The 14173-nt window shown below is 41.5% G+C and overlaps 1 protein-coding gene across 1 annotated transcript in view; it reads left to right on the forward strand.

The window, feature by feature from the left end:
* The first annotated feature begins 6459 nt into the window (after positions 1-6459).
* LOC104281134 (kelch-like protein 13) overlaps positions 6460-14173 on the forward strand; it is a 74879-nt gene continuing 67165 nt past the window's right edge. The window contains exon 1 of the mRNA XM_009879035.1: positions 6460-6526. The gene's annotated coding sequence lies outside the window, so the exon portion shown is untranslated. The remainder of the gene's footprint in view (positions 6527-14173) is intronic.

Genomic DNA, 14173 nt, shown 5'->3' on the forward strand with positions numbered 1-14173 from the left:
GCTTTTGTTTTAGTTTCTTTGTGACTGATGCAGCTGCTTGGTGGCGTGTTCTATAGCTATGAAATGTGTGAGATTTGTTTGGCAATGCCGACACATGCTCTATTTCTAGAGCTATTCTACTTGGTTCCTTTAATACAAAATACTTAAAATGTGAGAAAGCTTATGTACAAGTGAAAGTAGAAGTGAAAGTAGATTGTAAACAGAAGTTTTACTTTCAAAGAAGTTCTTGAAGTTTTTGCCCTGACTTGTAGTTGCGTACATTTTGGGGAAACCCTTTTCCATTTCCATATTAAAGAGTCTTGCCAGGTGCCCTAAGCCTACTTGGGCTGTCGGGTTGTGCATTCTGCTGTTGCTTTCTGGGGACCTTGCTCCAGAAAGGTGCCCAGACAGTGGTGCACATGGAAGGCTATGGGCAGGGCAAAACTGCTGATGTTTTTTTGTGCAGGTGTGGATGAAACACAGCTGGCTGGCACTAGTCAAAGCATCAGGACCTGTGATGTCTGACACCTTCCTCTGGCTCATTCTGCCTTCTGGCATATGTACTTTTTTGTCCTGCCTCTCAGAAGTCTCTTTATTTGCTCGAAGGTGAGAGGTATAAGCTGCTTTAGGATGGAGGTCCTGTCTAAGCTGTTCCACCTTGCTAGAAGAAAATAGTCTGCACAGAGTATGTAGGAATGTGTTACACAGGTCTCATGATTAAAACCAGGGATAGTGTGATTTGAATGCCTGTCCTAACTCCAAGGACTTAAAAGTACATGTTTTATCAGATGTTGCAGTCAGTGTTCACATCTCGCCGAAAGTCCTGTTGTGAATATGAATGTCCACCTTTCCAGGGAAGCAAGGGATGAACTTTGTTTCTTTGGTGAGGGACAGTTTTGTCAGTCAGTGTCAGTCAGAAATTGCACACCAGGATTTAGCACCATGTCAAATGAAAACCGTGGTACGTTGTAAATGAGCTAGATAGCACTACCGTCTGCTCAAGTGCAAAACTGTTGTTACAACAAAGGTGCGGTTCCATCTAATGAAAAAAATAAAGCAGAATTTTTGAGCTGTTAAAGTGTTAGTGGTTAAATATTGGGGAGAATCCTGTAGGTTGAAGAAAGCAAGGATTAACACATGAATTTCGAGTTGGTTCCTTTTTCCTGATTGCTTTTTGGGTTCTCCATGTGAGTGGTCTGTTCTAGATTGAAACTGAATGTGTTATGCATGTCTTTCATTTAGCATCGTGGGAACTTCAATTCTTTTGAATAACTGACCTTATCTGATAATGCTAATGTGGAATATCCAGCAGTATGTTACAATGATGATCTGAAATATCCAGCAAGTTTTTTACAGTACTGGCACAAAACCCGATTTTTGAAATTGAAGCTCTCTTTCTGTTGTACATCGTTGTAGTATATTTTCTACATATTTAATAAATTCTACAAGCAACAAACATGAAATTATTTTAAATTTTAAACTTCTTTGCAAACATGTTATGGATTGAAAATTAACTAGAAGATTCATACTCAGAGAGGAAAATCTGACACTAGAGTCTTTGGAGGCAGTTTGGTGCTGTGGGTACTTCTAATGCATCTCTGGGTGGTCCTGCCTCGTGCCCCGATCTGCTGCTGCTGCTCCCTTGGCAGAGCTGATGCTTGTGTGGTTGGAGAGTGATTTCTTTCCTGCTGCTTATCTCATGGGAAACTAACCCAGTCAGTCATGTTTTTATAAGTCTGCTAACTCACCCTGTGGCTACGCCTTGCCATTGCTTTTACAGGTAGAGGCAGGAGTGACGTGGCTGGAGGTGAGTGGAGGGAAAGCAGGGCTGCGGTGCCCAGCAAGTGCTGGGGACAGGGCATCAAACTCAGTACTTCAGGACCAGGGCAGTGCTCTCACCTCAAACTAGTCATGGTTCCAGATGCTTTTGAAGAGGTGTTCCTGGGACTGCTGTTCTCCAGATAGCTTTTTGCCTGTGCAGGGGCTGAACCATCCACATCAGTTCATGCTTTCAGTAAAATCTTGCCGTGAAAGCATGAGTTCACTCCAGTAAGGTAGGGGAAAAGCTTTTGTCTTGGTTCTGGAGGGATCAAGGCATTAGACTGCATCCTGCTCACAAATGTTATCTGGCTCCTGGAGGAAGCCAAGAGGGAGAAATGGTTGCTCTTTTGCCTTGTCAACTTTTGGCTTCTTGGTGCCTGACTCTCAAGTAGCTTTGGTGTTACGAAACAGGCATGGTTCTGGGCAAGTTTATGGCTGCCCACAGATTTTGAATAGAACAGAGGAAGTGAGTAGCATGTCTGTTACTTAAAGCTGTGAGTGGCACTAGAATCTTGCAGATGTTGGCATCTATTCTATATATATATATATTTTTAGAAGTTGATTATTACCATGGTTTCCAGAGTTGTAGAATATTTGTGTTAATAGTTTATTCCCCCGCCTCCTCACTGTAATCATCTTTCCACTCACTACTAGTGAGTAACTTTAGGTAGTAGCAACTAGAAGTTACAAACTACATATGTGGTTGTATTGCTGTCACTTGCTATGTTTTATTTCTTGGATATGTTGGAAGCTTTTAGCAGGAAGAGAATGCATCCAGTTTTGTTCTCTTTAATGTTAAATTTATAATTTAGCAGATATGTTCTTACATCTAGAAACTTAAGCTGGACTTTTGTGTTTGCTGTTCCAGGCTTATTTTTATACAGTGGAATTAAAGTATTTTCATCAAGGTATATGCACTGTGAGACATCTTTTATATAAACTAAAGATTTTGCAAGCTTACACCTTCAAATTGGAAATCATGAAGTAAACACTTGAGCTACAAAACAATCGAAGGATAAATGGAGATAATGCAGCAATATTGAGTCTGAATTTATTAGATTGCTTGATTTGTCTTACGTTGCTCCCTCAGTGACTGCAAATCAGAACAGTCTCTTGTGGCTGCTCACATTTGTCACGGAGGAGTTACAGTTAAATGTGTCGGAATTTACTGTCTCTTCTTCATTAGACTTGGGCAATATAAAACACTGACATCTTTAATGGTTGAAAGGCTAATGGGACCTCTGCAATCCAGATGAGACTTGGTCCTGTATCTTTCTCCTGAGCCTGAGAATTTTGTCCTTGATTTGCAAACAGGGAGTTTTTTTAAAGGAGAGCAGTACTTATCTTAATGTAAGGTTAAATACTTGAAGGAGTGGATAGTGAGGCTCTAAGTGGACTGTGATGGAACTCCCCTAGCATGTCCTTTTAGGAAGAAGATAGGGACGCAGAAGTTGCTCTGTGTGTGTTGATTTTTTTTTTTTTTTAATAAAATGGTCTTGCTGATCTATATACCTGACATCATGGACTTCTAGAAAGCTTTCTATTTTTGCTTGATATTGAAATGTAGAATTTTGTACTTTAAGACAATTTAAATCACTAATAAGAAACTATATTGCATAAATTTAATGAGTATATTTAACTTATATTAATACTATCTATGTAGTCTATCCTCATTGTTTTTCCTCTGTAAAATTGATGGCCCTAAATAGCTACAGTGGTGAACTAAGCCCTTGGTGTGATATTGCTTCTTATGCACAGACCAAAAGAGCAGTTTCTGTTCCTAAAACTTGTTATGCTGCGTAGTCTGTCTTTCACCTGTTATTTTTGTGGGGTTTGTGGGTGGGGTGAGTACAGCAGAATGACAAACTGGTTAACATTGTAGGCAACGTCTTAGTAAGCAAGTAGTCTAACTTTAGCCTATGGTGCCAAGAGCATTTTTCCCTTTCAAAATTTGTAGCCCTAAGACAGCTTGATAGATTTTTACCAGGATCTCTTGCTTTTCTTCAAGGGCAAAGGCTTGTCTGTGGTATTACTGTAGGTGCTCACATAGCAGCCCTGGCTCATGGAGCTCTGCAAATTTTATCTTCTCTGAGAGCTAGAGGAAATTACTTCCCTGGAAGGGGCTATGCAAATGTGAGGAAGACTTGCCCTCCTCTTAAAATTAATTTCTTGGGTGGTGATGAGTGTGTCGAGAGCCCTGGTTTCTTTTGGGGTGCTGGCTGAGGTTTCCTGTCTGGTTTTGCTGTTGGCCATCATTCCTGGTTTGTAGAAGGAGGATGTATTTCAGTGAGGGGGCTGTAAACCTTACCTCTAGCAGCTGAGGCAGCGATGTGAGCTCTTCTGCAGAATGCCAACCAAAATAAGCTGTGGTGGTTTAAAGAGCCTAAATAATCACTCTTTGTATTGGTTGACCCTGAGTAAATAGGTTAGAAAGTACTTAAGAGCAGCTCAGCTGGCAGCCTTCTGGCAGAGAGCTGAGACAAGCGGCTGAGGGTGCTGAGCTCTTGCACAGCTGTGTCCAGAGGAGGAGATCCAAACCCAGGGCACAGGTTCGCAAACTGAAAGGCTGCTCACCAGGCAGAAATGTGGCTTCTCCCCTGCAAGTAACCCTGCAATTACAAGTAAAGTATGAGGATCCCAATACATCATCCTCCTAGGAAATGAATGTATTTTCTAGTTAGGCTGTAGTGATCTGGTCTGGGGCAAAAGACGTAGTGGTTAAATTTAGACGTGGTTTTGGGGGATGCAGGGGAGTGCAGCAGTGCTAGCCCTGTTCTGCCAGTGCCGCCAGGCTGGCGGGCACCGTGGTGTGGGCTTGCTGTGCAACAGTGTCCTGTCTTCCCTACGTACGTACATGAAAGTCCGTGCTGTGGTTATAACTGGCTCCTATTATTAGTTCACATTGTGTATTCATTAGTAAAATTAATGGTAGGAAGGAGTTGGGCCAGAAAATGCCAATGTGCAAGAGAAGAGGTTGCATGGCAACACTTAACAGTCCCGAACGTGGAGTCATGAATAAATAATGGTGGAAAAATAAATAGGAGGAGGGAAAACGAGTGGGCTGGAGGAAAAATGCTATCTTTGTATTGACTATTGTTTCAGTGCCATCCCAGATGTGTCTAACAAGTCTGACATTGTTGAGTTTTTCATTACTGAGAGCCTTTCATAAGGCCCCACACTGTAATATGTGTGTGTGTCACTGGAGTAGCCTGACACAGCTTTGCAGAGGCAAAGGTTGTGCAGAATGCTCTGATAGGGGATAATGGGAAGCCTGGATCTTAGACCCAGTTGTAGAGAGCTCCTTGCCTCTAGGAGCTACTTTCTAATTTCTTATCTTTCTGGCTTTCTTCACCTAAATGACTGAGGAGGCTTCCTGATGATTTGTCTGTGTTGTCCTTGACACTTTAATATTCTTAATTCAAGAATATGTGTCTTGCTGATGGCTGACACATACATCTATAAATAGCAAAAAAAAAGGACACATTTTTAAGGAAGAATATCAAAAGAAAGCAAGCTTCATGAAATAAGACTGCAATAAAGTCTTTAATCTTCAGGTAACTCCTTTGTTGTGGTTAAGAGGCTTGAATGTCTCTTGGCGTTTCATTTATCTGTTACTATCGATTAACTTGTGGTTCCCTGTGTGATTTTGTTGTTAGTATTGTTTCATTTTTTTAACCGAATGCATAACTTCAGGTTAGCAAGGGAAAAAATGCTGTTTGTTGAATTGGAGAAGTGGCCCTTACTTATTGGTGCTAACTGAATGTGAGAATTTGGGTTGCCAAGCGTAATGTTTCAATTTTTTTTTCTGGGGGGGAAACAGAGTAAGAGAAAGCTGGCAGCATTTTTTGTCAGTGTTTCCTCCCTCTGTTTATGTTAGAATGAGTGAAGAAATGACTTCCATTGCCAGTGACAATACTGCTACTCGCTCTTTGCATTTTGGGCTAACTGTCTGGCTTTTTACTTTTCAATTGGACATGCTGTCTTTCAGCATTAAAAAAGAAGAAAAATGTCTTCTCCCAGCTCCTGCTCTCCAGTTGTTCGTTCTGGCCCGTAAGCTGACTTCCAAACGGCCGTGAAACCTTTCCCTGTAACTTTGTGCCGGTTCCACTCTGTTGTGACTGGTGTTCTTTCTGCGAGGCCAGGCAGACAGTTTCCTGCCGTGACAGCAGCTGTGGGGTGGACTGATGGAAAGCGTGCTCGGCTTAGGGTCGTGATGCTGGGTATTACTTCTGTTGGGACTTCTGTACCCCCTGTGGCATTTTGTGATTTACTTAAAACGGTGGCTCTACTCCTGAGATACAGAGAGAGACTGACTAGTTTAAAAGCAAAAATAGTTCTGACTTTTGTCTTCCACGCTGTTGTTGAAATGGATTTGTATTTGAAGCTGTGGTCTTGCAGAATCGTGCATGTTATACTCTGTATATGTGGAAAAGAGCAGGATGCCAGAGATTTGTAGTGAGTGATGTGAACTTTCCCTCCAGGCGAGAAGTGGGGCCATCCAATTTTCCACTCACAGTGGAGATAGAGCTCAAAGAGCTGCAGAAGCCAATAGTTAACTCTGTTGGAGATGCTGTTCCCTGCGGTTCTTTAAAATAGAATTTACAGTGAATAATGGTGTACAAATGTGTGTGACAATTTCTTTTTTTCTCTTCTGATTCTAGATGTCAAAATTAACCTGGACTACTTGGGAATGGCGAAACATAGCCCTGGGATCCTGCAGTGAACAGTAAGAAAGTTTGGATACTTTGTGAATGCAAATAATGATTATTTTTTGATGGTTTCACCCGGGTGAAACTGTTGCTGTTCAATTAAAATAACTAGGCAACACATTGTGTAGTTCAGTGGGGATGTGCTCTTGGCTTTTCATGCAGTTACGGGACAGCACAGTAAGTCAGAGGGAGGGCTCAGAAGGGGGGCACTCTTTGGGAAACAATTCTGGGGAACTCTGCAGCCAGTGTGACACTGGAGGTGGGGGAGGCTCCTGTGGGTGGTGCATTATCAAGTTATGGAGGTAGTAGCTGAAGAATGCTTTCCTGTAATGTGTAATTCTGTTGTGAGACTTGTGTGTAATTACATTGAGACCCCGTTGTCATGGATATCTTCAGCAAAAATTAGTTTGATACGTGTTTTGACACATATTACTGGAAGAAAAAAGTGAATTGTGGAGTGGTAAAGCCGATGTTCTGGGTGCGGTTTGTGGTAAGTCCTTAAAATTCTGGCTGAGGGAAGCTGTTGGGGTGCAGTGTCATGTTACTGGCATCACTCCTGAATTGGCTGCTGTTGGACAGGTAGCTTGCCCAAAAAGGTCTTCAGTCTGACCTTTCGTATCTGGCTTATGTGTGGGGTTTTCCTTATATGAAACTTGGCATTTAATGGATGTTGATTTAAATGTTTATGCATCCAAGAAAGCAAGCATCTTTAAAGAAATTTTTGATTCCAAGTTCCTCCAAGTAGTCAGTGTTGTTGATAGTCTGAAACTTTCTCACTTGATGGATACATAAATAAATATTTATGTATGTACATGCTCTGTATTCTTTATATAGTCTTTTCCAGATGTTGCAGTAGGCATCCTTAAATTGGTGCATTGAAGATTATTCTGATGCATTTTCCCAGTATAAAACAGTTGATTTATGAGAGACTAGGGGTGAATAGCATGCTTTTGTAAAGTGTAAATTTCCAGCAGACGCTATTGATACTATTTGTCAGCCTTCACTGGAACAGAAATTAGAAGGCTTTTGTATTTGTAAATATCCTGATTTGGATATAGTCAGTTGGAAATGAACAGCTCTTGGAAACTTCTGTATCTAAACTCTTCACAGCAGTTTAAGTGCTTAACATGCGAATGTTCAAATGAAAATTATTTCCTTTTATTTTTTTTTGATAGAACTCTGTCATGTCATGTTTAATTCTTCCATGGGAGCAGTGCTCTATCCAAGTCTTTCAAAAGCTGATTGATATTTGTGAAATGTTAGACACTGTTAATGTCTTGAAAGTCTCGGAACTCTCTTTTGGATGAAAATGGTGTAGTTGTTAAATTGTTGTGCATCAAATTATGTAGCCTCAGGTCATGTATTAGAACAATTGATAAAGATGCAGGAAGCTACTTAGTTCTTTGTAGAAAATAGTACCTGGAAATAGTTCAAGGAAATACTGTTAAGACTGACTGCTTTCAGCTCTTTGAGAAGTTTGTTCAGCTTAGCTGAAAAAGATAAATGTATATATTTGTAGATTATTAAGCAGCTCTGAAATCTTACCAGAATGCAGATAAAGCTTCAGTTTACTTCTGCTGATCATGGATATACTGAGCTAACACTTTAAGCTGTGCTGCTCAGAGGTAAAACATTTATTAATTTCCAACTGTCCTATTTAGCAGGCTTTACTGTTTGAAATGTAAGGCAGGGAATTTTGTTCACAGGTTTGTTCGGCTAAAACTGTGTGATTTCTTCAGGAGTTGAGAACAAACGTACAAAATGTCAGAGAATGCTCATGCATGTACAGTGTAATTCAGAGGAATTTTAAGGATGGAAATGATTCTTGGTACAAGCTGGGATACTGAGAATGATTTTTTTTTTTAAAAATTTTATTTTTTTTTCCTTACTTCTCTGACTCTTCTTTTGAGGTGATTATTGGAACCAAGAGCTGGACTGTTATGCTGGTGTTCAAGACCCTCATGTTTGGGAGGTTCTTAATGTCCATTTCTAGGACAAGTATCCACAGGAGTCCAGACCTCATCTTGGCTGTTAATCCTGTAGTGTTGGAAAATGTCCCCCTGCTACTAAGTAGTAAACTAAATTGCCGACATGTGAAAAGCATCTTTCTCAGTTCTCATGTCATTTATTTGGCTCATGATAAGCCAGTGAGTGACGTGCCCCATATCATGCTCTGGATAGCCTTAGGACCCAGTCTTTTCTGAATTGTCAGTTTTGTGGTTGTGTCTTTTTAAGGTAGGCTCAAAATAGTTGTTAGAAAACAGAGGAAAATTAATGCCTCTAAGTTAATCTGCAGCCTGGTGTTCCCTGAGCTTCCACCTTCACCTGTTAATAGCACTCCAAAATTAGTAAGATTGCTGACGGTGACTGGTGTTTTAAATCATGCTGACTAAGTTGATCCAGAAGCACTTTTCCCAGACCTTTATTTGCATATGTAGATTTTCTTTTTTTCCTCTCCAAGGATGTGGTTTAGATGAAGCCTACAGGTAAAGGACCTGGCTGATGAAAGTAACAGCAGGTGGGAAGGCTCAGAGTGTAGTGGAAAGTGAGTCCAAGGTGGTTTGTCACATGGATACTGGAATGATAGCTTAAAGAAATACCATGGATTTAATTTCTCGGTGAAGCAGATGGCTCTGGTATTGCTAGTGTGTGATCTAGGAGAGAGATACTAAAAGCTTTTACAGCAGAAAGTGGGAAAGCTGGCTTTAATGTTGTTAGCTTCTTTGGCTTTTTGAATGTTTTGTTTTTTTTGATCAGATAATGTGTGCTGGCTATCCAAAAGTCACTTCTGAAGACTACAAGACTCTGTACTTTCAGGGTACTTGAGTGAAATAATGATGAAAAACCTTCCTCTAGTCATGACCATGGAAGCAGAAGCTCACATTGCCTTCAGTAGAGGAGTGGCATGGAAGATGCTTGCTTCGTGTTCTGGACACAAACAGGAGCATGAGCGTTGTCATCAGTGGGGATCTGCTCCGGATTGTGGATTTAGAGACAGTAGTGGTAGGACAACAGAATTTTAGGTAGCTGCCACTGCCAGACCATCTGGGTGCCATGCACGCCTCTGAATGATACTTGGAGCTGCCGCCGTGGATGAAGACACGGTGCAGATGTTTGGGCCGAGGGCAGAAGAGACAGAACAGAGCTGCTATTCAAGCAACAAAGCCAGTGTGAGCCCAGCAGAGTTACTAACCTGCCAGGTCTGCATGGCTCTGGCAGGGAGCTGGCTTGTCTTACTTGTGCTTTTCTGTGTTTTGGGACACCTCCCCTCCCTGTGCTGGCCCCGTAAACCTCACTGTCACTGTGGTGTGTTACCTGCAGCATCCTCCTTGCCCCGCTCTCCTTTGGTCCCAGACTGGGACCTCTGTGTGCGGAGCAGGTTTTGTTCGGGCTCAGCATAATGGGAGGAGACTCTGTCTGTTCTCTGAGGTTGGATTAGGCTGTGCTGTAATTGCTGACAGTCCCAGCTTTGAGAGCTAATACGGGGTGTCCAATATGGCCCTGCGTTTTCCTGCTGCCTGTGATGACATTTTAAACTGTAGGTGTTCTGTTGGGATGTGATGGATAAGCAGGGCATTAATGGCTTGATCTTCTTCAGAGAACTGTTTTCTCTTGCTGTGTGAGTGAAATTCTATGCTGAGAAGCTTGTTTTTTTATATTTAAAATATTACTGAAGACTTGTAAGCTTGTGTGAATACACTGAAGCTTGGTTTATTTTGTGTTCCTAGATAGGTTGAATAAAATTCTCATTGGACATAGTCTTAAAGGACATTAACAAAAGGACATCATGTAATTGCAGTTAACGAGCATGGTACCTTTTGGTGGGCAAAAGTTCTTCACTTAATGCCATTACTAAATTTTCCTCAGGGTAAGGTCTGTTCTGCTACTTAGAGTTGTGTTTCAACAGTTTGTGGTCTTGCCTTTATGACACTGAGCTTTTCAAAATGATTGATTGAAGCAAATTGGTAGCTTCAGTTGTGTCTTCTCTAGTCCAAGATCTGAGATTTCTTCTGTGTTTGATTGATTTTTATTAAAAACATTTAAATACTGATACAATTCTAGCTTATAGGTGGGAAATAGTAATGATTCTACTCGTTAATTATTATCAGTTGATACTGGATATATGTTAATGCTGCTCTCAGGTAATGTAACTCTGATGCCCATTATAAAAACTGTGAGGTTATGCTAATGTCCAGAAATGGGATGAAGTTAATGCTGAAAACTGCCCACATCAGGCTATTCGCATCCTACTCTTAAGATAAAAATGCCTTTTTAGGTATATACTGTACTTAGAGAGAGATTCTCTATTAATACTTCTTATTTAGAGATTAAAGCAGTTTTTTAAGAGTATAGTTCAATGTCAGATTTCATCAGCTGCTGCTGAAAGGGACAATACTGCTTTCTTCTGCTCTTTGTGTGGTTGTTTGGGGGTGCCGGGGGCCTGCGGCTGCCCCAGGTTGGTGGGATCCCCTTGTTCGCCTGATGGGGGGCTGTGCTGGCTGTGCCGGGCGCTGCTGCCCCTGACAGCCCTTTTCTGCTGAGCTCTGCCCCTGGTTGGTTTGTTGGGTTCAGCACAGGGGAAGCAAGAGGTAGTTAGGTTAAACCAAGTGTAATGTGGAGCAGTGTCGGTTATTCCTGCTCCCAGGCTAGAACTGGCCTTTTTGCTCCCTGTAGATTTAGTCAACTGTCTGTTTGCCAGCAGTGCTGTTTTATTATGGTTTTTAGTTTTCATTGGCTACTGTGCTACAGAAAGGACTGCGTTAATGTTGTAGGGCAGGCCGAATCACAGCGTCTCCAGAGAACTGTCACCGAATCATAGAATTGAGTTGGAAGGGGCTTTAAAAATCACGTAGTTCCAACCCCTCTGCTGTGCACAGGGACTAGGCAGGCCTAGACCAGGTTCCTCAAACCTTATCCAGCCTGGCCTTGAACACTTCCAGGAATGGTGCATCCACAACCTCTCTGGGCAGCCCATTCCAGTTTCTCACCACCCTCATCGTAAAGAACTTCTTGCTGATGTCTAATCTAGATCTGCCCTGCTCTAGTTTAAACCATTGCCCCTTGTCCTGCCACCACTTGCCCTTATAAAAAGTTCCTCTCTACTTTCCTGTAGCTCCCTTCAGGCACTAGCTGGCTGCTACAAGGTCTCGCTGGAGCCTTCTCTTCTCCAGGTTGAACAGCCTCAGCTCTCTCAGCCTGACCTCACAGGGGAGGTGCTTCAGCCCTTTGATCATAGGTCTTCCAGCTTTGTGATTTCCGAGCATCACTTGAAAACAGTTTGCCTTCTGTAGAAATGGCGTGTTTGCTCCGGTCTGTCCTCAGACCTGGTGAGTGTGTTTTTTGTGTTCACTGCATGCTCGTGCGTTTGCCACTGAGGGTGTTTGGACTTGTTCATTTAGTGGCTTCCTAGAGCGTGCCACACACACTTGACTGTATACTTTTTGACTTGCGTGTTGTGTATTCTGTGACATGTCTTGTGTCATTAATTTGCTGTTGTTTCTGAGGAGCTGAGTGCAACTGATACAGGTATCCTACATAAGCCATACGCAGTCCGTCACCTCTGAAACATCTAGAGCATTCTGATAGAAGATGAAATGTAGGCATAAAAATAAAAGTTAGTTTCACAGGGTATCTGCTGTGTGAGTTGTGTGCATTGGCATATGACCAACACATGTAATGTTTTTATTTATTTTATGGAGTTGAAATTAGGAGTAGTTTAACTTCTCTGTGAAATGCTAATCAATTTTACACGGGTCTTAACCACATCCCTTTTAAATCGTCTTCCTAAATTCATGCTGAAGGTCATTAAAACAAATACAGTGGGTTATATAGGAAATGAATAATTATTCAGAAATATATGTACTTGCTTTTGCATATCTGAAAGAATCATGGCAAAATATAACAGCAGCAACAAGAGCAAACACCACAAACCAAAGAGATCTGAGGAGGTTGTTCAGCAGTGAGAAAGGCAGTGCCCAGCAACTTTGCAGAGAGGGAAGCAAGTTAGTGCTGGTGAGCAGATTTGTGCTTTCTGTGGACATAGTGAGTAGCTGTGAAGTTGTAAGTGGAGATGTGAATTTCTTATGTTTGTGTGTTGGGCACGTGGAATCAACAGTGAGAATCAAAAAGTTGATAGCAGCTCTGTCGTTAAAGTTGAAAGTTAACAAAAGCTTTTCTGACTTTGAAAAATTTTGTTTTTAACATGGAATGTGAACTAGTTGAGTTTCTGTAGTAATGTGACTTGATAAGTATCCTCATGCACTTGCTGAATTTTGTACCTTATTGGAAGAAAATCCATCAGTTGCCAGTTTTAGAACTCCTAGGCATCATCTTGTTCCTCCTGCACTATTTGTTTTCATGATCTTTAGTTTTCCCCTGTGTAATGGGGAAAAACCCCACAACCTCTATCAATTCTTATGATTTTCTACCACAAGCCAACCATGCAGCTCCAGAGATGTAGTTTCTTTTGTCCCATCAGCAGTGACTTAAAAAAATAATAAAAAAAAAAGGCAGCCCTAAATTTTAAAAAAGGAAAAACTCAGCTTTCACCTTGTAGTATAACTGGCTCAGCTTTCTTTTGCAAGTAGACTAATATGAGTGGGTAATATAAACCTTCTGGTGAGGGGAAGAGATGTACAGATAAAGGGATTTAATTTTTAAAGTCACTGCCAATAGCTTTTTCGTTGAAATTAGGTGACAGGGTTAAAGTTAGCAGAAGTAGTACTGGCTGTACAGAAAGAGTGCGGCTAATCTAACGTTTTAAACAACATCTGGAAGAAGTTGAAACTGATATTTTTAGGAATTCAGGTTTTGTTGAGTACAGCACAAGTTTGCTGCATACTACTCACATTTATTTCTCCAAAACCTTTAACAATCTTGCAGCTAAGTTGACTTGGTGTGACCTGTTCAGGGAAACTATGTACAATGGAAGGATTAAAAAAAAATTACTTTTATTTGTAGTGAATAATTGAAAGATTTCTTCCCAATCTTTAAGCAAACTGGAATGAGCAGTGTGGTTGGTATGTACAGATAAGCAAGTCTATTAAAGAACATATCAAAGGAACATGGTTTCTGATCTCACCGAGCAGGTGTATGGAAAGAAGCAGTTTAACTATACACACAAACCCATCTGTGGTGTATGCTTGTCCAAGAGGAGGCCAACTTCATTTATTTCCCAGAACTAATTTAATCCCAAAATCAGAGTTTTGCAAAGTTGAGGATCGCCTGCCTTTTGATCCATTCATTCTGTTGCGTAGCGTGTTTGCCTCATCACAGAAGCTTGTGCAACGCCCACAGCACGGCAGGACAAGGAGCGAGCCTGCAGCATCTGTCCTCGCTGACATTAACCCCCCTGCACAGCACATGGGGCTTTGCCAGTAACTGTTGGAGTATGATGATACGAAAGCGGTTTGGGTGTACATGGTACTTTTTGAAGATGTTAGTTTTATGATGCGGGATAGGTAAAACATACCCTGTTTACACAGAGGATTTCTTGAATAGAGGAATATATGGAGTTAATCTGAAACAAGAGGATGTCCCAAGGTGCAGCAACACCAGGGCCACCTTGTGCACAGAATCACAGAATTATTGAGGCTGGAAAACCCCTCTGGTAGTCAAGTCCAGCCTATGACCCAACACCACCACATTGGCCAGACCGCGGCACT

The sequence above is a fragment of the Apaloderma vittatum genome, unplaced genomic scaffold (genome assembly GCF_000703405.1).
Source record: "Apaloderma vittatum isolate BGI_N311 unplaced genomic scaffold, ASM70340v1 scaffold22281, whole genome shotgun sequence".
Classification (NCBI taxonomy): Eukaryota; Metazoa; Chordata; class Aves; order Trogoniformes; family Trogonidae; genus Apaloderma; species Apaloderma vittatum.